The 26,303-nt window shown below is 41.8% G+C and overlaps 1 protein-coding gene across 1 annotated transcript in view; it reads right to left on the bottom strand.

Annotated features, from left to right (window-relative positions):
* lrrc4ca (leucine rich repeat containing 4C, genome duplicate a) overlaps window positions 1-19,215 on the bottom strand; it is a 277,137-nt gene extending 257,922 nt beyond the window's left edge. Inside the window, exon 1 of the mRNA XM_034176837.1 lies at window positions 19,016-19,215. The gene's annotated coding sequence lies outside the window, so the exon portion shown is untranslated. The remainder of the gene's footprint in view (window positions 1-19,015) is intronic.
* Window positions 19,216-26,303: the final 7,088 nt, after the last annotated feature.

Below are 26,303 nucleotides of genomic sequence, written 5' to 3' on the forward strand. Positions count from 1 at the left end.
ATATAATTTCTTCTTCTTTAATATATTGTGCTTTGCAAGTGGGTTAAAGTAAAAAAAAAAAAAAAAAGTGATATATTAAGTGTGCAGTCAGTACATTCTGAGTGCTGGTCCCAAGCCCGGATAAATGAGGAGGGTTGTGTCAGGAAGGGCATCCGGCATAAAACAAGCCAACCCAATCATGCAGACAATTCCAATACCAGATCGGTCAAGACCCAGGTTAACAACGTTCGCCACCAGTGCTGTTGCCCAACAGGGTGCCAGTGGAAATTGGGCTACTGCTGGGTGAAAATGAAGAAGAGGAGGAGAACGTGCCTGCAAACAGTGGGAGAAAAGGAAAACTCAATGTTGTATGGCTTAGAGATGGTGGCACTAACAAAAAGACAGGAGGCAGAGCTGGAGGTGGCAGAGGTTAAGATGTTGATTCTCTTTGGGAGTGATGAGAATGGACAAGATTAGGAATGAATATATCAGTGGGACAGCTCAGGTGGAATGGTTTGGAGACAAAGCCAGAGAGGCGAGACTAAGTTGGTTTGGACATGTACAGACAAGGGACCCGGGGTATATAGGGAGAAGGATGCTGAGGATGGAGCCACCAGGCAGGAGGAGAAGACGGAGGCCAAAGAGGAGGATTATGGATGTGCTGAGGGAGGACATGCAGGTGGTTGGTGTGACAGAGGAGGATTCAGAGGACAGGGTGAGATGGAAACAATTGATCTGCTGTGGCGACCCCTAACAGGAACAGCTGAAAGAAAAAGAAGTAGTAAAGGCTCTGATTCTTTTTTCTTATTATTCTTGTTTATTTAGTGGTTTGGGTGTCAAAATTCAACCCTTTCACATCTTGACACCTGGGTAACGGCTCAAGTAGGGGATTGCCTGTTGGGGTGAAATATGGTGGGGACCTTGTGTGTTCCTTTGTCACTATGGTAACCATGAAAGCCCCAACAGAAACCCTGAGGATGGCTAAAAGGGACTTTGTTGAAACAAGAAACCCTCAACAGGAGATCAGGAAAGGAGGTGATGGCTTCTCACCCAGTAGCTGTAAAGGCTGATGAAAGCATCAGACCCTGATTCTCTGGGATTTCCCAGCCAAAGGACCAGGCTAAGGAACTGTCAAGGACTGTGTGTTTGTCGATATGCAATGTCACCATCACATTGAACAAATCCATGCACAGATATCTCTCGATCAAACCTAGATATAGGTGGGCCTGATTGATCTCTGCATCTACCATCCCATCCGGGAATCAATCAAGAGGCATTTCTCCTCACCATGATGAGGGACGAGAGATTGCAGTGACAATGACAGAGTTTGTGGTTAACAGTATATTTAAATTTTATATGCACATCTCCAGAAAACAAATACATTTGATTGTACAGAAAAAGCTGTTTAAGATTAGTGGCACTTTTTCAGAAGTTGAGGTGTTTTGTTGTGTTCTTGTTGTGTAGTGCTACTGTTACAGAAGCACAGAAAGCACCGGGACCCTAAAGAATTGGACCTTTGTTCCCATACAATGGTAACGGCATCACCAAACACCTCTGTCTAACAATCTCATGACAAATTAAAGTCTTCCCAGGTGTCTTTCAATCTCAAAGGAAAAGAACCCAATGCGCACCCAGAAACTCCAGCTCCTCACACAGTTTTTCAAGTGCTGCAACCAGGGTAGCCACTGATTCTGCCAAAATTACAGCATTGTCTGTGATGTCATGGCAATAAACCTTCCGTCATTAACAAAGGAACCTAAGCTGCTGGTTTCCACAACCCTACCAAACACCCTGTCCATGCAACAAATACAATTTGGCATGCATTGTGTTAAACACTGTGAAAATGGGAACACCACTAACAGTAAAAACAATATTTCAAGATATTGGAAAATGGCAAAAAACTAAATACTTTAGTGTTGCCATGATACACTCATCTGTTCTCCATTTAATTAACTCCTGGAGCCATGATGAGAGTACCAACAAGGACAGAAGAAGCAGCAGTGCTCCCTTGGCCTCTAGAATGACAGAATGGCACTTTCATGATGTCTCCCAGATTATTCCCTGAGATGGATGGGCTGAGCAGGAACACAGATTGATTAATCCATCGACTGGCGGAATGCGCTGCAGCTGTCTGGCTGCTCAGCTGTTCTCGCCATCGAAAGAACATTTAGACGGACTTGCTGGAAGAGACAAATAACGAGCGGAGTTACTGTACATAACGTCCATGTTGGTGCTTGTGCGCTGTGCCCAGGATGATTGCTTACAACTGGTTAATAGCATTGCAGCAGTAAGGAACGTACAGCCTTGGATGATCCTTTACTTCAGGAGAGCGGAAATGGAACAATATCCATTTTGTTAATGGAGAATATGTTGTAGGTTTCCATTTGCATGTTGAAGCAGCACTTTTTTACAAAGATATAATGTAACAAGTTGACACGTTTACGCCATAAATATATATATATATTCAATCGCAGTCATGATATCTGATTGTAAGGTAGTTATAACATCAAGTCAAGAATCACATTATAACTTTTTTAATATATATTTTAAAATTCTTTCAGATTGGCTTGTTTTGATGACTGCTGCAAATGCAGAAGACCATTACAATGTTACACTCTTGATGTACAAATGTGCACTTAGCTGTGCTGAAACATCCTGCAAACACATTTAACCAAGCCTTTATATAATTTTCGTCACTGGTACTGCAGATTTTGTGTGAATTAAATAATCTTGGAGTAATATGTGGTATGCACTGGCTGTGGGCAAATTTTAAGGATGTACATCTAATAGGATTTATTTTGTTGAATCTCCATTAACTTTAAGTGCCCTACTGAGACCAAAATGAAAATTAAGCATGTAGCTTAAGTGTGAAGCTACATGAGACAATTTTAAGGGGATGCGTCAAATAAGAATAAAGTGGAATTCCAGAAATCTGGACTTTCACTGAGAAATAAGTGTATTATTTTAGAAAATTGACAAAATTGAAGTATACACAGGCACAGCTTTTAATGGATGACTGACAAATTTGATCTAAATTCTCCAGGAGATGAATGAGTTTCCCCTCCATCAGCTGAGCAATTACATTCTATCTGGAAAGTATTCACAGTGGTTCACTTTTTCCAAATTTTGTTATGATGCAGCCCAAAATGGATGAAATTAATTTTTTCCTCAAAATTCCACACACAATACCCCATAATGACAATGTGAAAAAATTGTTGCAAAACAAAAAACTAAGACCTACTATCCACACCCTTTGCCGTGAAGCTCAAAATTTAACTCTGGTGCATTCTGATTCCACTGATCATCCTTGAGATGTTTTTACAGTTTCATTCGAGTCCACCTGGGGTAAACTCAGTTGATTGGACATGAATTGGAAAGCCACACACCTGCCTACATATAAGGTCCCACAGTTGACAGTGCATGTCAGAGAACAAACAAAGCATGAAGTCAAATGAATTGTCTGTAGACCTCTGAAACAAGATTGTCTGGAGGCACAAATCTGGGGAAGGGTACAGAAACATTTCTGCTGCTTTGAAGATCCCAATGAGCAAAGTGGCCTCCATCATACGTAAATGGAAGAAGTTCGTATCCACCAGGACTCTTCCTAGAGCTGGCAGCCCGTCTAAACTGAGCATTTGGCGGAGAAGGGCCTTAGTCAGGGAGGTGACCAAGAACACGAAGGTCACGCTGTCAGAGCTCCAGCATTTCTCTGTGGAGAGAGGAGAGCCTTCCAGAAGGACAACCATCTCTGCAAAAATCCACCAATCAGGCCTATATGGTAGAGTGGCCAGACAGAAGCCACTCCTCAGTAAAAGGCTCATAGCAGCCCACCTGGAGTTTACTAAAAGGCACCTGAAGGACTCTCAGACCATGAGAAACAAAATTCTGTGGTCTAATGGGACAAAGATTAAACTCTATGGCATGAATGCCAGATGTCATGTTTGGAGGAACCCAGAAACCATCCCTACAGTGAAGTATGGTGGTGGCAGCATCATGGTGTGGGGATGTTTTTCATTGGCATGAACTGGGAGACTAGTCAAGACTGAGGAAAAGATGAATGCAGCAATGTGCAGAGACATCCTGGATGGAAACCTGCTCCAGAGCGCTCTTGACCTCTGACTAGGGTGACGGTTCATTTTTCAGCAGACAATGACCCTAAACTCACAGCCAATATATAAAAGGAGTGACTTCAGGACGACTCTGTGAATGTCCTTGAGTGGCCCAGCTAGAGCCCAAACCTGAATCTGATTGAACATCTCTGGAGAGATCTGAAAATGTCTGTACACCAATGCTCCATATCCAACCTGATGGAGCTTGAGAGGTGCTGCAAAGAGGAATGGGCAAAACTGCCCAAAGACAGGTGTACCAAGCTGGTGATATCATATTAAAGAAGACTTGAGGCTGTAATTTCTGCCCAAAAAGGTGCATCAACAAAGTACTGAGCAAAGGGCGTATGTACACATGATTTATTTTTTATAAATTTGAAAAAAAAGTTGACATTATGGGCTGTTGTAAGTGGGATTCTTGAGAGAAAAAAAAATGAATTTTACTCTTCTGGAATAAGGCTGTAATGTGACAAAATGTGGAAAAAGTTAAGCTCTGTGAATACTTGTGTCAATGTGTCAGTGATATGGGCACATTGATGTTGACATTAACCAATGCTATTTCAAACAACTGAATCACACTCGGTGTGCACACAGACACCAGCAACATTGTTACTTAGATAACTATACATCTTTGATGCCTGTAATGTCATAAGACAGCTTGCTGACAGAAAAAAAAAAAAAACAACTTTAATTGTTAAACTCAAAGTGTTTGAGCATGCGCTGGTACCACATATTGCCACATCTACCACTGAACTGCCTTGGGTCTTGGATGTCAACCACCCAGGCAGGCAGAGAACTGGTTCATCCCCATTGTTACCAGAAGACTCAATGAGTTAAAGGAAAATATGTATTACAGAGGTGGATCAGAATTAGAATCAGATAACTTTATTAATCCCCAAGGGGCAATTCAGTTCACAGTTACCCACCTTACTGAACCGTCTAACTAATTAGGGAACAAACAAAATAAGTACAAGACTTCCATAGCAGCATGCAAACAATTGCACTCACCCATCAGTACCCACAAATTAACAGGATCAGCAATAAATAAAAACAATACGTTTGACTGTAAAATGACCAAGATGCATTAAGAGATAAGAATAATAATCATCATAAAAAGAAGAAGAAGAAAAAACCCTCCAACTCCAAATTCAGCACAGGCCACAATCAGTCTCAGCCTACTACCCAGGATTTAATAGGCTGAGTCTGATAGCTGACAGAATAAATGAGTTGGAGTATGTGTTAGTTTTCCTTGGGGATGCATAACAGCGCCACCCAGAGGACATGAGAGAAAAGTCAGAGGAGAGAATGTGTCCAAGCTGATCAATGATTCCTCTGGCTTTGTGGACCATACGTTTCTCCCAGAGAGAGCTCAGGTCCCTCAGCTGTACTCCAATAATCTTGGAGCAGACTGTTACAATCCGGTTAAGGCAGTTTCTGTCCTTTATTGATAATCCATGAAACCAGCAGATAAAAGAAAATGTTAAAAGACTTTCAATAAAAGAATAATAAAAACAAACTGAGGCCAAATCAAATTGGCCTCAATCCCCATTTTGGGGGTGGGATGAGCCAAGATGACTTTTAATCCTGCAGATAGAACAGGCAGTGGATGGAACCGATCCCCAGGTCAGGAAGACGGGGAAGCTTTTAAAGGACTCTAAAAGCAATAACACACAGGTATGTCTGGACACGCCTGCATGTTATTGGGTTCTGGTGGTGATTATGGCATCTGTTTGTGATTATCTGTGCAGCTGTAGAGAATTGTGAAAGACACTAAGTCCTGAGTATTCTGGTAGAACTGACACTACACTTGATTTCTCGATAGGAATCATCATGTTGCTGCCAGGATAAACATGGGCAAACTCTTAGCCTTCTATAGCTGCTAATGTCATCAACACTTAGAGACGTGTGATGGATCATGTCCAGAGAAACATAGTACATGGACAAAATGTCATAGCTTACATTTCCTCACAGTGCAAGTGGGACTCCTCAACAAATGAAGTAACCATTGATTTGACACAAAGTCATTGCAGTGCTACCCAAGGATCTTCCTAAGAGAATTAGTACCAAAGATATCCAGTTATTGCCTTACGTTACTGGTTATCATCTATGTCTCACAACCATACAGTAAGGCAGTAAGCATCAGGACCAAAAATGGGTGGATCTTCATTCTACTTCAAAAAATATCAGTATCACCATCCACCTATGAACAGCAAATTCATTACTCCACAAGCTCTTCCCAGGCATCTCCCAATGTAAGGCAGAAAACCCAAAGACGCGAATATCACTGCAGAGATAAGTGAATGTCTCTAAATCTTAAAGAACTTAACCAAATTCAGATACATTTTAGACAGTCATCCATATAAGCAATATCCAGGAAATCACACCACATCTATTCAATATCCTAATTTTGTTCAAGGTATTATACAATCCCCTTACACTGAATAAAAAAAAAAAAAAATCCAACACAATGGTGGACTTTTCGCTGTATACATTTACACTTCTGACAACCAAGCCAAGTGTTGTGAAAGTGTAGGAACACGGACCCACAACAGGGGGCGCAAATGAACGGACAATGAAGGAAGTCAAATAACAACACTTTACTGTTGTGAAAAAACACAACCAACACGGCGAATGTGAAATTTAACAGTCAGTCAACTACAAGGGTGACGTGTGGGCAGGCTCAAAGATAAGAGACGTCCGTCCAAAGCAGAACCGGAACCACACGATTTCCTCCGCCACCGAACCCCGGGAATACTGGAGCCGCCAAGTCCCGAACACCCAGGTGGCCACTGCCTCCGCTTGTCGGATCTGGTACTGCTGGCGAGGAACAAAAACAGTTAGATGTGGGTGCGTGTGCACCCAGCAACACGTATGGTGGGAAAACCACCTCCACCTCTCGTCGAAAAAAGAAACAGAATATCTGCTGTCCAAAACACACAAGCAATAGATATTCCTGTCAGAGAATCAACACAGTCAGCTGAGATCGTTACCTCCTTGGTAGAGCGATATCTCGGCAGAGAAGTGGAGATGACGTCTTGCAGATATACCGCTGCGGATCAGATGATTGGTAACAGCTGTCGTAGGTGACAGCTGTCACCCCGGCTGCTCCTGTGAGATGGCAGCGCCCTCTGGTGCCTGGAGCCCGCACTCCAGGCAGGGTGCCCTCTGGTGGTGGTGGGCCAGCAGTACCTCCTCTTCAGCGGCCCACACAACACCAAGTCCTTGAAGGCCTGAATCTTAGTCTTAATCCAGGACCATTCCAAACACAGACACAGCTCTTAAGAAGCTTTAATTGCTCAAGAAACAGATAAAAGTAACATATTCATTGTCATCAGCAGAATACAGCCAATGTCTCATCATCCAGTGACTTGATTAGACTGAGGAGTGGATGTTTCCAGTTGCACATTGCAACTCATTGGGGCCAGCTTGTTAGCACAGCACTGGTATCCAAATCTTTTTACAGTGACTCAAAAGCAAATATTACCCCAGTCCTTGTTGAAAGATGAATCAAAGAGGCACTATGTACTTTGATGGTAGAAGGAATCTCCACCAACGCAAAAACACAACTTGGGTTTGGTGGAAGTGAAAACTTAATCTTCATGCTATCAGGTACGAGTGCCAATGGCCACACAACCAATCTGCCACAACCATTTCCCCAAAGAATTCCCAAAATTGTCCATTACAATATACTTCAAAATAGACAGACATGGTGATCATGTAACCTCTGACTTCCTCTGAAAGTTGGAGTTAGACATAGACTTTACACAGTGTAGGAAGATACTGTAGCAGCACCACACTGATTATAGATCACAGATTAAATTTAAACTCCTTTTCAATATCTACTTTATTAGGGCCCGAGTAGGCAACGTCCTACGAGGACCCTATTGTAATTGCGCTGTTTATTATTATTATTATTATTATTGCCACTTTTGAAATCGAAATTTTGGCCTCTTCCCATGCTCAAAAACTCAAACTTTCCAAAGTCGTCCGGCCGGATCCAAAATTCGATATTTTGGGGGTGTCGCACATGGTCGCACAAAAATTGCGAAATAGCGCCCCCTAGAAATTTTCAAAAACCCCTCCGCATTGGGCTTTTTTCATCGTAGCCTCACGAAATTCGGTACACATATTTACCATGCCAGGACGCACGAAAAAGTGTTTACTGTCATGGTGAAATATCGACAGGAAGTCGGCCATTTTGATTTTAAGTTTCCATTTTGAGCAAATTTTTGCCATTTTTGGCCACATTTGAATGAACTCGTCCTAGGAATTTCATCCGATCATCTTCAAATTGGGTCAAAATCATCACAACACAATGGTGATCAAAAGATTCTAATTAAGTCAAAAGGCATGGCTGCTAGGGGTCGTCAAACTTTGGCGAGCTTTTCGGAGTACGCTATTTCATTTCGAACGGCTGTCACGCCCACATACTTCATTGTAGATCCTTCAAACTTGCTGGACATGATGAGGGCTCTGCCCTGAATGTGTACATATCTTAAGTTCCCACCTGCACCATCCATAGCACCCCCCGGTGGTTGCGGGAAAGGTCCTATTTTTACTTTAAGAGGTCCTGATGTCACATACTTAACCCAATCAACTTCATTCCACTTCTAAAACATGCAGAACAAATTGGTGAACGTAGGCGATGAACGCCGTGAAGTTACGAGTAACGGCGTCCATGTGGCGGCGTGCCGAATATTGACCATTTGCCATGAAATTACGTTCTTCCTTTTGACGGCTTTAATTTTGTCACGTCATCATGAAAATTGATACACAGGTCGAGCACGACAACCTCTTACAATTCATAGGGGTTTCGCCCATGGGCGGGGCAAAATGCCTCAACAGCGCCCCCATGAAACTTTCAAAAACCCCTCACCATAGGGGTTTTTTGGAGTAGGGAGATGAAAATTGATACACGTGTGACTTGCATAGACGTACAAAAAAGTCTCTTGTACCATGAGTCTACTCCAAACAGGAAGTCAGCCATTTTGAATTTTCTTCTCATTTTGGTGTGATTTCCACATGTTGTATTTGAACGAACTCCTCCCAGGGATTTTGTCCAATGCACTTCAAATTTCTTTGATATCATCCAAAGATGATACTGACCAAAAGTTATCGAAAGCTTTTCTCTATGTTGAAGGGTGTGGCCGCTATGGTGCCGCCATTTTGACCCTTTGCCATAGAACATCAAGTCATGATAACTCCTTCATGCTTTGCCTGATTGACTTGAAACTTCACATGTATGATGACGGTTGGCCCCTGAACACACCCAGCCCCTCTGTTTGTACACTGAGCACCCCCTAGTGGATGAACAATCAACATGTCATAACTCCTTGATGCATTGTGTGATTTGTTTAAAATTTTAACTGTGTGATGAGTGGTTACCCCTGCATGCACATGCCCACATGTGGTCACAAGGGCACCCACTGGCCTGGGTAGGCGGTCGCGCGGAAAGCGGGCCCGTATATGACTGCTTGCAGTCCTAGTTATTATTATTATTATTATTGCAAAATGCTGCAGCTAGAGTACTGACGGGGACTAGAAGGAGAGAGCATATCTCACCCATATTGGCCTCTCTTCATTGGCTTCCTGTTAATTCTAGAATAGAATTTAAAATTCTTCTTCTTACTTATAAGGTTTTGAATAATCAGGTCCCATCTTATCTTAGGGACCTTGTAGTACCATATCACCCCAATAGAGCGCTTCGCTCTCAGACTGCAGGCTTACTTGTAGTTCCTAGGGTTTGTAAGAGTAGAATGGGAGGCAGAGCCTTCAGCTTTCAGGCTCCTCTCCTGTGGAACCAGCTCCCAATTCAGATCAGGGAGACAGACACCCTCTCTACTTTTAAGATTAGGCTTAAAACTTTCCTTTTTGCTAAAGCTTATAGTTAGGGCTGGATCAGGTGACCCTGAACCATCCCTTAGTTATGCTGCTATAGACGTAGACTGCTGGGGGGTTCCCATGATGCACTGTTTCTTTCTCTTTTTGCTCTGTATGCACCACTCTGCATTTAATCATTAGTGATCGATCTCTGCTCCCCTCCACAGCATGTCTTTTTCCTGGTTCTCTCCCTCAGCCCCAACCAGTCCCAGCAGAAGACTGCACCTCCCTGAGCCTGGTTCTGCTGGAGGTTTCTTCCTGTTAAAAGGGAGTTTTTCCTTCCCACTGTAGCCAAGTGCTTGCTCACAGGGGGTCGTTTTTGACCGTTGGGGTTTTACATAATTATTGTATGGCCTTGCCTTACAATATAAAGCGCCTTGGGGCAACTGTTTGTTGTGATTTGGCGCTATATAAAAAAAAATTGATTGATTGATTGATTATTATTCTCACTCTTGAAATCGAAATTTCAGCCTCTTCCCATGCTCAAAAACTCACCAAACATTCCAAAGTCGTCCGGCCGGATCCGAAATTCGATATTTTGGGGGCCTCGCACATGGTTGCAGAAAAATTGTGAAATAGCGCCCCCTAGAAATTTTCAAAAACCCCTCCGCATTGGGCTTTTTTCGTCGTAGCCTCACGAAATTCGGTACACATTTACCATGCCAGGACGCACGAAAAAGTCTCTTACTGTCATGGTGAAATATCGACAGGAAGTCGGCCATTTTGATTTTAAGTTTCGATTTTGAGCAAATTTTTGCCATTTTTGGCCATTTCCACTACTTACATTTGAACGAACTCGTCCTAGGGATTTCATCCGATCGACTTCAAATTTGGTCAAAATCATCACAACACAATGGTGATCAAAAGTTATAAAAAGATTCTAATTAAGTCAAAAGGCATGGCTGCTAGGGGTCGTCAAACTTTGGCGAGCTTTTCGGAGCACGCCATTTCACTTCGAACGGCTGTCACGCCCACATACTTCATCGTAGATCCTTCAAACTTGCTGGATATGATGAGGGCTCTGCCCTGAACGTCTACATATCTTAAGTTCCCACCTGCGCCATAGCGCCCCCCGGTGGTGGCGGGAAATGTCCTATTTTTACTTTAAGAGGTCCCGATGTCACATACTTAACCCAGTCAACTTCATTCCACTTTTAAAACATGCAGAACAAATTGGTGAACATAGGCGATAAATGCCGTGAAGTTACGAGTAACGGTGTCCATGTGGCGGCGTACCGAATATTGCCCATTCACCATGACATTACGTTCTTCCTTTTGACGGCTTTAATTTTGTCACATCATCATGAAAATTGATACACAGGTCAAGCACGACAACCCCTTACAATTCATAGGGGCGTCGCCCATGGGCGGGGCAAAATGCCTCAATAGCGCCCCCTTGAAACTTTCAAAACCCCCTCCCCTAGGGGTTTTTTTTGGAGCAGGGAGATGAAAATTGGTACACATGTGTGACTTGCATAGACGTACAAAAAAGTCTCTTGCACCATGGGTCTACTCCAAACAGGAAGTCGGCCATTTTGAATTTTATTCTCATTTTGGCGTGAGTTCTACTTGTTGTATTTGAGCGAACTCCTCCTAGGGATTTTGTCCAATGCACTTCAACTTTCTTCCATATCACCCAGAGACGATACTGACCAAAAGTTATCGAAAGCTTTTCTGTATGTCGAAGGGTGTGGCCGCTATGGTGCCGCCATATGAACATTATACTTAAACAGGTACTGAAGTCACATATTTAACCCCATCAACTTCCTTCCACTTCTAAAACATGCAGAACAACTTGGTGAACGTAGGCCATGATCGCCGTGAAGTTACGAGTAACGGCATCCGTGTGGCGGCGTGCCGAATATTGCCCATTCGCCATGAAATTACGTTCTTCCTTTTGACGGCTTTAATTTTGTCATATCATCATGAAAATTGAAACACACGTCAAGCATGACAACCTCTTACAATTCATAGGGGCATCGCCCATGGGCAGGGCAAAATGCCTCAATAGCGCCCCCTTAAAACTTTCCAAAACCCCTCCCCATAGGGGTTTTTTTGGAGTAGGGAGATGAAAATTGGTACACGTGTGACTTGCATAGACGTACATCAAGTCATGATAACTCCTTCATGCTTTGCCTGATTGACTTGAAACTTCACATGTATGATGATGGTTGGCCCCTGAACACACCCAGCCCCTCTGTTTGTACACTGAGCGCCCCCTAGTGGATGAACAATCAACATGTCATAACTCCTTGATGCATTGTGTGATTTGTTTAAAATTTTAACTGTGTGATGAGTGGTTGCCCCTGCATGCACATGCCCACATGTGGTCACAAGGGCACCCACTGGCCTGGGTAGGCAGTTGCGCGGAACGAGGGCCCGTATATGACTGCTCGCAGTCCTAGTTTTATATTGTTTCTGTACCAGATTACACCTGCAAACCATGCTGCCCATATCATCCTCATGCACAGATTTTTTCTACATCTGGAATAAGGACTTCCATCTTCTATATGGGCAGACACCTCTGATTTCCTGCATCACTTGTCTACTTTGAAATACAAAAGGTAAAAGAGGAGATAATGGATCACTTTAGCTGTTTCTTCTCACATCAAAGGAAACCCCCTTGAGAGATTTTGTACCCAGATAATATTGAAGAGCAGCTCCATTATTGATACAAGTCTGGAACAGTGAAAGAAATTAATATTAATGGTGTCCTAAGATAGGCTTTACTGCGATTAATCCGATTTGAGAAATGAAGATTTTATTATATCGCACAAAGTGCTGGCCTTGATCTAAACTGTGTCACAAACTCAGAAAGGGGGAAAAATGTCAAAGGAGTAACAAAAACAAAAACAAAAAAATATTGGTGTATGTGTGTCACTCTGGACAGATGTGGCACCACAATGTAGCCGTGCCCTTTACGAGCTGACAAGTTGATTAATTTTCTGACCAGGCTGCTTGGAAAGATTTTCAATAGATAAGTCAGATAACAATGGTGAGAGAAATTGGACATAAAACAGATGTCTGTGACAGCAACATTATCAGCTAAAGACGGGCTTTGTGTGAGTAGCAGGAAGTGCGAACTGTGTCCCTCTGCAATTCCTGCACAGAGGCAGTTTGCCACCTTTGGGGATGCCTAATGAAGACACACTGGGGATACTGCTGTTGTCACTTGAACACAGCAACAATGAATAAAACATCTGCAGCTTCCCAGTAAGTAAGTAAGTAAAATTAATTTCCATAAGACCCTTCTTGGGGTAAGTGAGAAACACAATATATGTACAATAAATTAAAATAAATTGAAATGGCACAATCAACTTGACCATAGACAAGTATGTGTTGAACAAACAATAATGAATAAATATATATTATGGACATTTAAATGTAAGCACAATCTCTTTACAAAATTTTGCAAGATTACACTGGATAAGAATGTCTTCCCAATGAAACAGCATGTCCATCATGTACACATTGGGTCTCGACCAGATATGTGTAGGTAGGTATTTATTTCTTCCTACATTAAAATGCCTCCATTCAAATAGCTAGTGAATAGCATCTGAATTTTGATAGATAGCACCATGTATTGTCATCTAGGCTATGAAGATAACTTCAAGTTGAAGTGTATGTTTAAATATCCTATAGTTCTTACAAAGAATGTTATTATACTATACTTCAGTTTGCCAACTCTGCCTAAACATATTAGATAACCTCTGTTCCATTGCAACTTTGACATATTTATCATTTACCACACCGGTAGAGTTCCACAAATATGAGAATCCTGTATTATCTAATATTTGTTTTAGCCTTACAATCCACCCGGACTTGAAATCTCTTTTCTCATGTTGTCTTTAATAACAAACACAATGAAAGATAATTTATTTTGGCTGCCATTCAGCAGTCTACACCAAAACTCTATCATCCTGCATTCAACCTTTTTTTAATCAGCTTGAATCTACCAACCGCACCATACACTGCACAATTGGCAGTATTTTTATTTACCTTAAGTAGACTTTTCAGGAATTTGATGTGAAAAGCCTCGATTAATGAGATGTTTTCATATCCCCACACCACTGAGCCGTACAATAAGATTGGTAAAACCAGCTGATTGAACAGCTCCAGCTGTATTTCGATGGAGAGACCTAAGTTTTGGTTAACATACTGAAAAGCCTTCCTAGCCTGACCCACCTGCTTCTTAATGGTCTTTTTAAAATGATTATTATAGGTGAATGTTACACCGAGATATATATCGTTTTAGAATTGATTTTAAGATTTTAGTGTTTGTTTTTAAAGCTATGTATGGCCTTGCACCTCCCTACCTGTCTGGAATTTTAGCTTTGCGCACTTACAGTAGGACATTATGGGCGTGTGGCCAGCTTTACTTAGATGTTCCGAGGTCAAGATACAAATGCTGGGGTGATCATGCTTTTGTGGTAGCTGGCCCCAGACTGTGGAACAAGCTACCTCTTGAATTACGTACTATTCCTGACATAGCAGTTTTTAAATCTAAGTTAAAGACTTATTTATTTAAACTGGCTTTTAACACCTAGTGGGGAGGTGACATGTTCTGTTTTTATGTACCGTTTTAAAATTTTATTGTATATGTGTTTTATTTTTGTGAATCTGTGTTTTTAATGTTAAGTGCTTTGGACACCAGTTGGTGCTGTAAAACGCTCTATAAATAAATGTTGATTGAAATGTTGATAGTCATCTACTACCTCTAGCACAGTGTTACTGAACTTAAAATCACAACGTTTCCTGACCTTACCTCGTCAGAAGATTACTACTTTGCTTTTATCAGGATTCACAGTTAACTTCCAATCAATACAATACCTCTCTGTTGCGTTTAGAGCCTTCTGAAGCTCTGTTTCAGATTCAGCTAAGACTACCGTATCATCAGTATACAGGAGAACAATAAGCCTGAAAAATAATCTCTTGTGTCATCGCCATTTAAATTTGTTCTAAATATGTCTGCTAGGAATGACAGACCTTTATAATGTCTGCTAATAGAGTATTCAAAATCATTAAGGAAAATTGCAAAGAGCAGGGTTTCACCTTGAGACAGGGTTTCACCTTGACACAGGTTTTCACCTTGTCTGACACCTATGTATATTACAATCAAACAATTCAGTATATTAATTTTGTACTGCCACATGACTTAGCATTCTGATACAGATTGTACATATCTGTACTGGGACAAAGGGATACCTAATTGGCTACTTATTGTTTCTTCCAGCTCTAGAAAGGCATCTATGAAACCAGTCCTTGCATTAAAGTCACCTATGAGACAAATGGGAACATCAGCTCTGGCCTGTTTTATTTGTGCAGTCCTCTATGATTTCATCAAAAATATTACTATTGTAATAGACAGAACCTTTATGGGAGATGTAGACAGCACCAATGATGAATTCAAGACCCAAAACATTAGCATCTATCAGCATCCAAAGTACATTATTACATTCAGATCATTCACTTTTGATCATTTTACACCATTGCGAGGCCATGTGTCCCACCAAGGGGCCCATTATCAACCTTTCTAGGTGCACAAAAAATGTCAAAATCAACAAGATTTTCACAAGAGAAGGTGTTAGCTTTTGTTTCACTTAGACAGATGAGATCAAAATCTTCAATGTAATTTTGCAAAATACCATATTCAAGTTTCTTAAAAATGCAACAAACATTTAGCCCTAAGAGTTTGAAAGATGTTAATTCTTTGAGTTTGACATAATCATGATCAATAAACAACACTTCCTTTGGTCCCTGTTGCTACTGTTGAAGGGGTAAGTCACTGCTGCCGTTGTTTTCCCTGTATTGCTGCCATCTGCCCGTTCCCTGCTCCGAGTCCACGCCATCTTCCCTCTCCTCGCGTCTCCACTGTCCTCCCGCTCCCTGCTCTGAGTCACCACTGTCTACTTCGCAGTGTTGCCACACTTCTAAATGTTCCGGGTCCCTACAGTCCTGGTTCTTCCCTTCCTGGTTCATCGCTGCCATCATAGTGGATGGGGTCTTGCTGGTCCTTGAAGTCCATGAAGAGGTCACATCCATGTTGTCCCAAACATGCTGTGTGAAGAGATCCTCCATGGACAATAGGTAGATCTTTCTCCCTGTTCCCCTTTCCTCACACAGCAGATCTTGCCATCCACTGTCCAGGTCCTCTCTGAATCGGCATCCCTTTTCACAATATTAAGTAGCTTGGCCCTGAGTGGTGTTAGCTGCTCATCCACATAGACTGCCGCAAAGTCGGTCTTCCTTTTCAGGTTCCGCTTGTCTTTCATCATTATCATTTTAATGTCTATCTGCACAAACCTGACCACGATCGGTCATGCCCTGCCATTGCCACCGGCCTGTGGTTTCTCCAGCCTGTGGCTGACACTTATGTCCATGTCTTTGACCTTCACCCCCATCACTGTACTCCTGACAGCTTTCTTCAACTTTCCCATGTTGCCACACATGCATGTATTCTTCCAACCTGCATCCATAATCAAGGGCAGCGTAACTGCCACAACACCTTTCAAAATGTCCTCAATCAAGGACTGGTCACTTTCCTTTTTGCTCACTGGGACAGCTCATTGATAAAGCACTGGAGCATCAGTGCTTTATCAATGAGCTGTGTAATTTTGAAGGAGATCTCCAGCTCACCAACGTTCTGGTCATCATTTTCTGTGAGCGTTGCAAACCTGCTACCTCGTGCCTCCACCATCTTACTCCTCCCTCCCGCCATCTTAGTCCTCCCTCAAGTGAATCCATCATATTTAAAACCATTTCCTCCTGAACCTGACTGGATCAGACGTGTTAGACATACAACCAACATCCATCTCCAAATAAAGTCTGCAGGGTCCGACAGGTATTAAAGGGTAGGTGGAATTTTCTCATTATGGACAGTCACTCTTAACCAGTATGTAACTAACAATTCTAATCTCTAGGATGTGCAAAATGTCAGCTCTGTGGTGCTGAACCATCTGACAAAGCAAGGACATAAAATGAGCAGTCGAATTCGTCTCCACAAGGTGATGTCCCTCCATCATAAGGCAGGGTTTTCTTTCAGTGAGTGAATAATTCTGCTGTGCTTCACAGGTGAGGGATGCAATTCATTCTTTGTCTGAAGACTGACAGTCACCTCTATTTATGCTTTCGCCACCAACACTAGTTCTTCAACAATGTGACAGATATGTATTTTTCTCCTATAACACTGTTCATCCCAGAATGTGATCCTGATTAGTCAGAGTCAAACTTGGAAGACAGACAGACAGACAGGAGGCAGATAGAGTGTAAGAAATGGATGATGGAAAGATGGATAAAAATATATGACAGATTTGTCAATGATAGATAGATAGATAGATAGATAGATAGATAGATAGATAGATAGATAGATAGATAGATAGATAGATAGATAGATAGATAGATAGATAGATAGATAGATAGATAGATAGATAGATAGATAGATAGATAGATAGATAGATAGATAGATAGATAGATAGATAGATAGATAGATAGATAGATAGATAGATAGATAGATAGATAGATAGATGACAGATTTGTCACAGACAGACAGAATGTAGTGGATGAATGGATGGACAGATGGGTAAAAAGATATGACAGATTTGTCAATGATGACAGACAGACAGACAGACAGATAGAATGTAATGGATGAATGGATGGACAGATGGATAAACAGATATGACAGATTTGTCAAAGATAGATAGATAGATAGATAGATAGATAGATAGATAGATAGATAGATAGATAGATAGATAGATAGATAGATAGATAGATAGATAGATAGATAGATAGATAGATAGATAGATAGATAGATAGATAGATAGATAGATAGATAGATAGATAGATAGATAGATAGATAGATAGATAGATAGATAGATAGATAGATAGATAGATAGATAGATAGATAGATAGATAGATGACAGATTTGTCACAGACAGACAGAATGTAGTGGATGAATGGATGGACAGATGGGTAAAAAGATATGACAGATTTGTCAATGATGACAGACAGACAGACAGACAGATAGAATGTAATGGATGAATGGATGGACAGATGGATAAACAGATATGACAGATTTGTCAAAGATAGATAGATAGATAGATAGATAGATAGATAGATAGATAGATAGATAGATAGATAGATAGATAGATAGATAGATAGATAGATAGATAGATAGATAGATAGATAGATAGATAGATAGATAGATAGATAGATAGATAGATAGATAGATAGATAGATAGATAGATAGATAGATAGATAGATAGATAGATAGATAGATAGATAGATAGATAGATAGATATGTTGAAGTATCTCCTTTTTATAGACTGATTTGGCATTTTGCTTTTAAGATTATGCTTTCAAAGATGGCTTGGGCTCTTCGCTGTCAAACACCTCATCTGTTGCTTCATTACATACATATTTCCAAAAGCTGACATTCAGCCAAGACGTGTCTGCGGTTTTCCGGCCATGAACTGCAACATCAATGTCTGTTCCGGTGATAGATTCCAGTTTCAGCACCACATAAGGAGGACAGCTCCCTCCCAGGCAAAGAGCGAACAACAGTCTTCTGTGTGAACCAGCCAAAGGACAAGAAGAACATGAGAAGGGGGAAAAAAACGATCCATAACTGCACATTTGTGCAACAGTTTTTAGATGCAGGTCAAGATTATTAAATCTGTGTCGTGAATCTGAACTCACAGTCATTTCAGAGGTTATATGTAGTTTTGGCCGTACGGAGGTGAATGCATGCGTAAACTGATGGATGGGTGACGTGCATGTTCAGCGTTAAGAAAAAAAAGCCACGTGATGCATCGACAGATCTGCTTCATATTAAATATAAACCGATTCCTTCGTAAAGCTTCGTGCGCGTTTACGCAAAGCCAGGCGATTGCGCGCATCTCTCCCTTATCTTTCAAACGAAATACCGAGGGAAGAGGGGGGGAAGCATTGGGGCGCACAGCAAAAGCGAGCAGAAACGGGGCGGGGGGTGGGGGTTACTGAGTAACGGGACCCACAGTCCGGGAATATCTTCAAAACCAAAAACACTGACTTACTTGTTCTCCGAGGCGCTGAGGTCCGCAGGATATCTGGATTGGACGAAGAACGATACTTCTTCCGCTCCACACAGAAAAAAAAAAAGCTGCATTGAAAAAAGCCCCATCCATATAATTCTCAGGCAATTTTGCAGAATCCGTGCTGATACTTTCTTGTCAAACACATCTCAAAATGCCTCGTAATCCACACTCATCAATCTGGACGCGTACGCGCCCACAAGTGCCATTGTGGAAACTAATCTGCGCATCCCAGATGTTCCCCTATAAGTGAGTAACACTGATTTTACCTGATCTTAAAGCAAGTCTGCAGCGCAGAAACCCGCGTGAGATCTATTTCCACATACATCCATCCCAAAAGCGCTTCATTATTTGACTGCGTACTGGAGCGTCACCCACGCGGAGTTCTTTTGATTTTCTCCTCTTTTCCGTTTTCTAACTTTCCTCCGAGTCAAATTGACCTCACAGTCACCAGTCTTGTTGAATCTGATTAGATTTCACCTCACAACCCAGTGCGGATTTTAACATGATGATTCCCTCTTTTGTGACATCGACGTCTCATGTCCAGCAGCTTTGATTGTGAAATCTTCCACCTGGTATCTCTATTTTATGAATATATCTCTTTGCGTCCTCCACATTCACGGAAAATCCAGCAGGTATCCTCAAGAAAAACAAAGAAAAAGGCAAATTCAGACAGCGACTTCGAGTGTGCGCCAAAAGCGCCGATCTGACATGGATCCCGCGTCGAACCTTGTTCTTCCTCCTGTTTGGACTAGAGTTCTCTTCAAATCTGTGTTATCCCGCTCATGGAACTTATTATTCCACAAAGTCCTGACGGTTATGCTCTTCTCCTCCTCCCCCCCTCCTCCTCTCCTCCACTGCAGGCTGCTGTTTAATGATGGATCACAAATTACGCCTCTCCAATACGCACATGCTGCATCCACCGGTGCGCACAGCATTTACGCACCTAAATAAGAAGGCACGGCGCGGCACGGACGGACACCGAGTTGATAAGTGTCTTCGTCTGGAGGTGGTGAGGGGTGCATCATGTAGGTTACCTCCCACTGACAAGCTGAGTGAGATACTTTCTCTGCCGTAACGGATCAGCGCTGCCGTCATAACGGTTTCAGTCTTAACTTATGCGGCTTTCAAAACGTCTCCTCCTTCCCTCAATCAGTTGATTCTCCGCCGTCATCCTCTCCAGCCTTTGGTTAATAGAGGAGAGTAAATGTATTTGATTGTTTAAGCGCGCGTCCGTGCGTGTGTGCGCGGGACCATGATAGTGGTGATTTCGTCCCATGTGTCTCCTGCAAACGGGTCACGGCTGCCACCTACCGACTCCTACCGTCCGTGTGATGGCCCGAGGCTGACTGCCGCACAGGATGATTGTCTTCTCTCTCACACAAGATAAAGCGCGTTTTATTTGCTCTCTCTATATTTATATGTATTTTTAAAACGCCGCAGGGCGTAATGTGGCACAGGCGCCTTGACTGAGGCTTTTTACGCTGCGAACGGCACCGACAGCAGAAGTCTGTTCCACAAACGAGGTTGTCTGTGGATGAGTATAAATCTCTCCGAAGGTCTCTTCTAGGCTTCACTACTTAGACTCTATTTATAAATTCTGGCTCTGCTTTATGAATTATGAAAGATACGTGGAAGAGTTTGAGCGCTCCGGTGTGACACACTTCAGTTCCCTGTGTGTGAGCGTGAAGAATGTCACGTTTTTCCACATACGATGAAGTCAGTTACTTCATGCGCACAGTGCAGCAGCATGACTGCTTCCACTCATGGTGCCAGCAGAAAAGAGGATTTTTGATACTTGAGAAGGGGAAAAAATGCTTCAGGGGAAAACTGATTACATAAAAAAAAAAAAAATAAATCACGTTTTGAAACAGCCAATGTTACTTAATAATAATTATAATATAAATAAAAAATCTTTAGGACATTTAGTGTTTCCAGTGGCTAAAACATGAAATGAAACAACTGCTTCGTAAAACGAGTCACTGTGTCAAAAGATTCCAAGTGATAGATTAATTAAATTATTCAAATGATCCAATTATGAATTAATTCAAAGGAAAGAAAACAGTTGCACCATGAAACGTGACAGTGATCTGCCAGAGTATTGTAGTTAAAATTCCTCCTGAAATATTCCACATAGTTATGGCAGATAAGAGGATTTTTGATATTCATTAGAAAATGCAATGGGAAATTGTTCAGTCTTTTGAGACACTTAAGACTAAAAAAGCAAATTCCTTAGCAAAACCTGCTCTTTTGAAATCCTCAGCACACTAAACAAATCCAGTGTTTCCAGAAATAAAGTGAAACAACTGCTTTGAAAAAAAATATTCACTGCTTCCATAGTCTCTAGGTGGTAAATGGCTGAAATATTTCAGAAAAAAAGATTTAAAGGAAACAAAATAATTACTTCACAAGACATAACAGTGGTAATAACATTCTAGTTAAAAGTCCTCACAAAATAGACCAAAAAATGTTGATAGAAGAAGTTTTTTGATATTTTCAATTCACCCATTAGAAAATTGTTGACTGTAATAAAATGTTTAAAACACTATGTAGCTTATTACTTGAAAAGAAAAGCCCTCTTTTGAAACACTCAGTATACTTAATAAAAATGCTTTTCAAAACTCAATATTTCCAGAAATAAAATAAAATGAATGAAATGTTTCAAAAAAGACTGAAAAGAAACAGAACAGTTGCTTCACATAACATGACAGTGCTATCTATTTTTTTTTTTTTTTTTTTTGTGGGGGGGGGGTGATCAGGTAAAATCCCTCACAAAATAGTCCACACAAAGGGCTGGTAGAAAATAAGATTTTTGGCATTTTCAAATAAAAAAAATGCATTGGGAAATTGTTTACTGTTCTGAAATGCTTAAAACACTAAAATATCTGATTCCTTAAAAAAAAAAAAAAAAAAAAAATGCTCTGTTGAAACACTTAGTACACATGATAAATAATTGCTTTGAAAATTGAAGACAAAATGAAGCAATTGCTTTGGAAATTGATTCATCAATTGCATAGGTTGAAGATAGAAAAGTAATGAAATGCTTTACAAAATGATTCAAAGGACTATAGTATGAATGTGGTTAAATTGTGCACAAAGCAGAAATCATATGAAATACATGAAAAATCGTAGCTACCTCCAACGCCTCATACACCTGTTGCTACAACTATTTGCGCACACCAGCGGCTGAAAGACAGAGTGCGCCTTGTGAGAGCCCCTTTGATCCCTCTCGTGGCAGGTGTCGGCCAAATTCCAGGTGACACACATGAACATCTAACACCACTCGCTTGGCACTAAGAAAATGCAGGGTCTTTCGCACACTCAGCACGAAAGTAGTGAGCAGACGATCACTTTCAAGCTGGATGTGAAATTTGTCTAAGTGCCCCCAGGAGTGTGGCATTGCAAAACAACAACACACGTAGCGTGCCAGAGTGTCGGCTCCCCCTGCAACACATGTGCTGTGCGTGTGAATCGTGTGTGTGTTGCCCCCCCCCATTCACAACACATGTGGTGGATGTGTTGTGGATTGGGGGAATAACTAAATAGCAGTAAAAATAACTAAAAAGAAATGATCACATAACGCAGACACAGCATGACACATTGGTGTGTGCGCTGAACTGACAGGGGGCGTGTCCACCGACACCCGCAACTGCTGAGATCTCTGGTTGTGGATGTCCCAGCTGGAGGACAGGTACTGTCTTTTATCAGACATGAACTTATAACTGTCCACTGTAGTGTGCGTGTCTGCTTGCTGTCCTTATGTGGACATACATAAAAACATATATTGCTGCAGCGAGTGAGCGCATGGTGTGCACATTGAGAGGCTGCACCAGGTGAAACGGATGGTCAGATCATAACACGCAGCGAGCGATCTGAATGTTACGCCACCCGTGTGAGCTCTGTTCCACATGATGTGGTGTCTCACCAGCAGCGCGCCATCCACTGGACACGCGTGTCAACTGGGCTGAATAGACATGCCAGGCCAGTAGAGGTGGACATGCTTCATTCCATGACTGTACGTCTGTGACCATGGGTCATCTACAGAGGAACAAACGGTTCATACTTGTATTGTCTGCTCAGTAAGAGGGACTCAATAAAATGCAGTGTTGTTTTTATGGTGTGTGGTATTATTTATTTTTTAAATATGTCTACCTCCTGATTGATTTCAGGCATTTCTCAGCACCTTTTATAGGACAGTGATGGTAGCGCAGTGGTAAAGTTTCTAGCTGGCAATCAGAGCTTTTGTAAATTGCAGGTTCGAATCCAATGGGTGGCATGTATTTTTTATTTATTTTTTCACAGCAGCTGTGCAATATGGTTACACATACTCCAGCTGCTCGCACTGTGTTCCCGCTGTGGTTTCATGCACGAAACCATCACAGCAGGATTGTTCAATGTCTGCCCGACCATGTATCCCTCCTGACGTTGACTAGATGTTTTTGGGTTCGCTCATACGAGCTGTTGCGCCCTGATTTGTACTTATTCATACTATGTGTGAAGGGGCCCATAACAACTCCCCCTTTCCTGTCTATTCATCTCACCACCCATTTGGTGCTCTGACCAGGCACTCAAATGAAAGCATTAATGTGCACAAACAGCCACTTTTGTGTTTTTCCAAAGAGCAGAGTCATACTTGTTATTGAATCTGAATAATTCTGATATATGACAGCCTTAACTAATAGCTTTGATTTAAAGCTTTTACTTTTCCATCTGCTTCAAGTCTGAGGATCTCTGGTGACCTGTGTTATTACTTAAGGTCTTATTTGCTCTGTGGGAACATCACTGCAGGCCACGGCCTTTGTCTTGATTTATGGAGCTTGTGAGACCACATATGATTTCTTTTTGTGAAGCTTTGCAGTGCTTGTCGAAAACCTTGCACAGGCACATTCATACGATAATGAGCAAGTGTGAAAAATTTGAAAAGATCACTTTACCCTTAGAGAATGTTAAAGAGCTGTTGCTGCCACCGAAAAAGACAACACATAAGGGGCCAGTTTTTTCTGAAGTGACAGGGACAATCTTACTTAAGGGAATACTTCAGAATTGATTATTGATTTTTGCTTCCAGCCATGTTAAATGAATGTTGTTTGCTATTAATAGTGACAAGTGCAGACACAGCAATGTTGCAGATTTGAAAATGATGATTTTCCACTTATGCTGAACCAGAATCGGGCTGTGGCTCAAACTTGATAAGGAAGAAATGGAGGAGTGATCCTTTAAGCAGCAACTTGAGGATGCCTGAGCAGAATTTACCAGTAATGAGCACTCTAAAAAGTTAAGAGCAATTTCTATAATCAAACGTTCTCACATCAACTGTATTTAAGTTATTACACATTTCCTAAAGATGTAAGAGAAAAATGTTTCTGTGAAGACTTTTTGGAGAGCTATTCATGATGCTTATCATATATATATATATATATATATATATACATACACGCACACACACACACACACACACACACACACACACACATACATACATACATACAGGGCATAGTACACCAGGACTGACCAGGCCGACCTACCTGAGCACAGCCTGGATTGACTACAAGAAAGCCTACGACTCAGTGCCTCACACATGGATACTGGATATCTTGGCACTATACAAGGCTAACAGTGCACTAATAACCTTCATCAGCAGCTGAATGGTACTGTGGAAGACATCACTGGAGGCCAACTCCAAGGCAGTTGCACAAGTCATCATCAAATGTAGAATATACCGAGGTGATGCTCTGTCCCCACTGCTGTTCTGCATAGGCCTCAACCCCCCCCCAGCTGTCAACTCATCACAAGGAGTGGCTACACATATCATTTCAGGAGTGGAGTAACCATCAGCCACCTTCTGTACATGAATGACATCAAGCTGTATGCCAAGAGTGAGTGACTCACTGATCCACCTCACCAGGATTTGCAGTGGGGATTTTGGGATGTCATTCGGATTGGATAAGTGTGGCCAAATAGCAGAAAAGAGAGAAAAGGTGATCTGAACTGAGAGGATGGAGTTGCCAGAAGGCAGGTTAACAGACATATAAGACAAGCTACAATTACCTGGGACTCCCACAAGCCAATGGGAACTATGATGAAGATGCAAGAAGGTCAACCACAGCCAAATACCTTCAGAAGGTAAGACAGGTGCTGAGAAGTCAACTCAATGGTAGGAATAAGATCAGAGCCATCAATACATACACCTTACCACTCACCAGATACACAGCTGGGATAAACTGGCCACATGAGGAGACATATGCTACTGATGTCAAGACATGAAAACTCCTCACAATGCAATGAGGTTTCCACCCAAATTTCTGCACCCTGAGGATCTATGAGCAATGGAAAGAGCAATGAGATAACAAGCATTCATGAAAACTTCAGAAAGAGGTTTTCAGATCAGCTGCTACAAGAATGACTCAGACAGCTGAAGACAGATGGGGATACGGAATATGGAAGACCAAGCCATTGCATGGGATGTACCACCAACAGACAGAGGGAATGGCTGACATGAAGAAGCCCTACCAGTGGCTTGAAAATGGTGGTCTAAAGGAAAACACAAGGCTCTGATCATGGCAGCACAAGAACAAGCCCTAAGCACCAGATCCATAGAGGCAGTAGTCTACCACAGCTGACAGGAGCCAAGTTGCAGGCTGTGCAAATGTGCCCCAGAGACAGTCCAGCACATAGCTGCAGGATGCAAGATGCAAGGTGAGACGGTGTACACTGAGAAGCATACCCAAGTGTTGGGAATCATGCACAGAAACATCTGCACCACATAAGGATTAGAAGTCCCCGAGTCCTGATGGTAGACACTGCTGAAGATAGTTGAGAATGACAGGGTTAAGGTCCTGTGAGACTTTAAAATCCAGGCAGACAAGCACCTGTTGGCCAACCAAGCACACATAGATAACAATTGTGATCAAAGTGGCAATTCTAGCTGACAGCAACATCGGAAAGAAGGAGCACAAGAAAATCGAGAAGCACCAAGGGCTGAAGGAGCAACTGGAGCAGATGTTGAAGGTAAAGTCCAAAGTGGTCCCAGTAGTAATAGCTGCACAGTTTTTCTGCCATTACCAAGCCAAAGAGAGGAAGAAAAGCACTGTAGAAAAATCTGTTGTACTTTTTTTTTTCCTGCTAGCTATTTTTAGTTCTCTGTTAATTTTTATGTTTAACTCTGCTATAGTCTGATGATGCACTATTTTATGGCTTTGATCCTGGTATGTCATGTCTTACTGTATGGTTGCAAAACTTGGGCTCTAACCAGTGACCTAAGGTGACAATT

This window comes from Thalassophryne amazonica, chromosome 8 (assembly GCF_902500255.1).
Source record: "Thalassophryne amazonica chromosome 8, fThaAma1.1, whole genome shotgun sequence".
Taxonomy (NCBI): Eukaryota; Metazoa; Chordata; class Actinopteri; order Batrachoidiformes; family Batrachoididae; genus Thalassophryne; species Thalassophryne amazonica.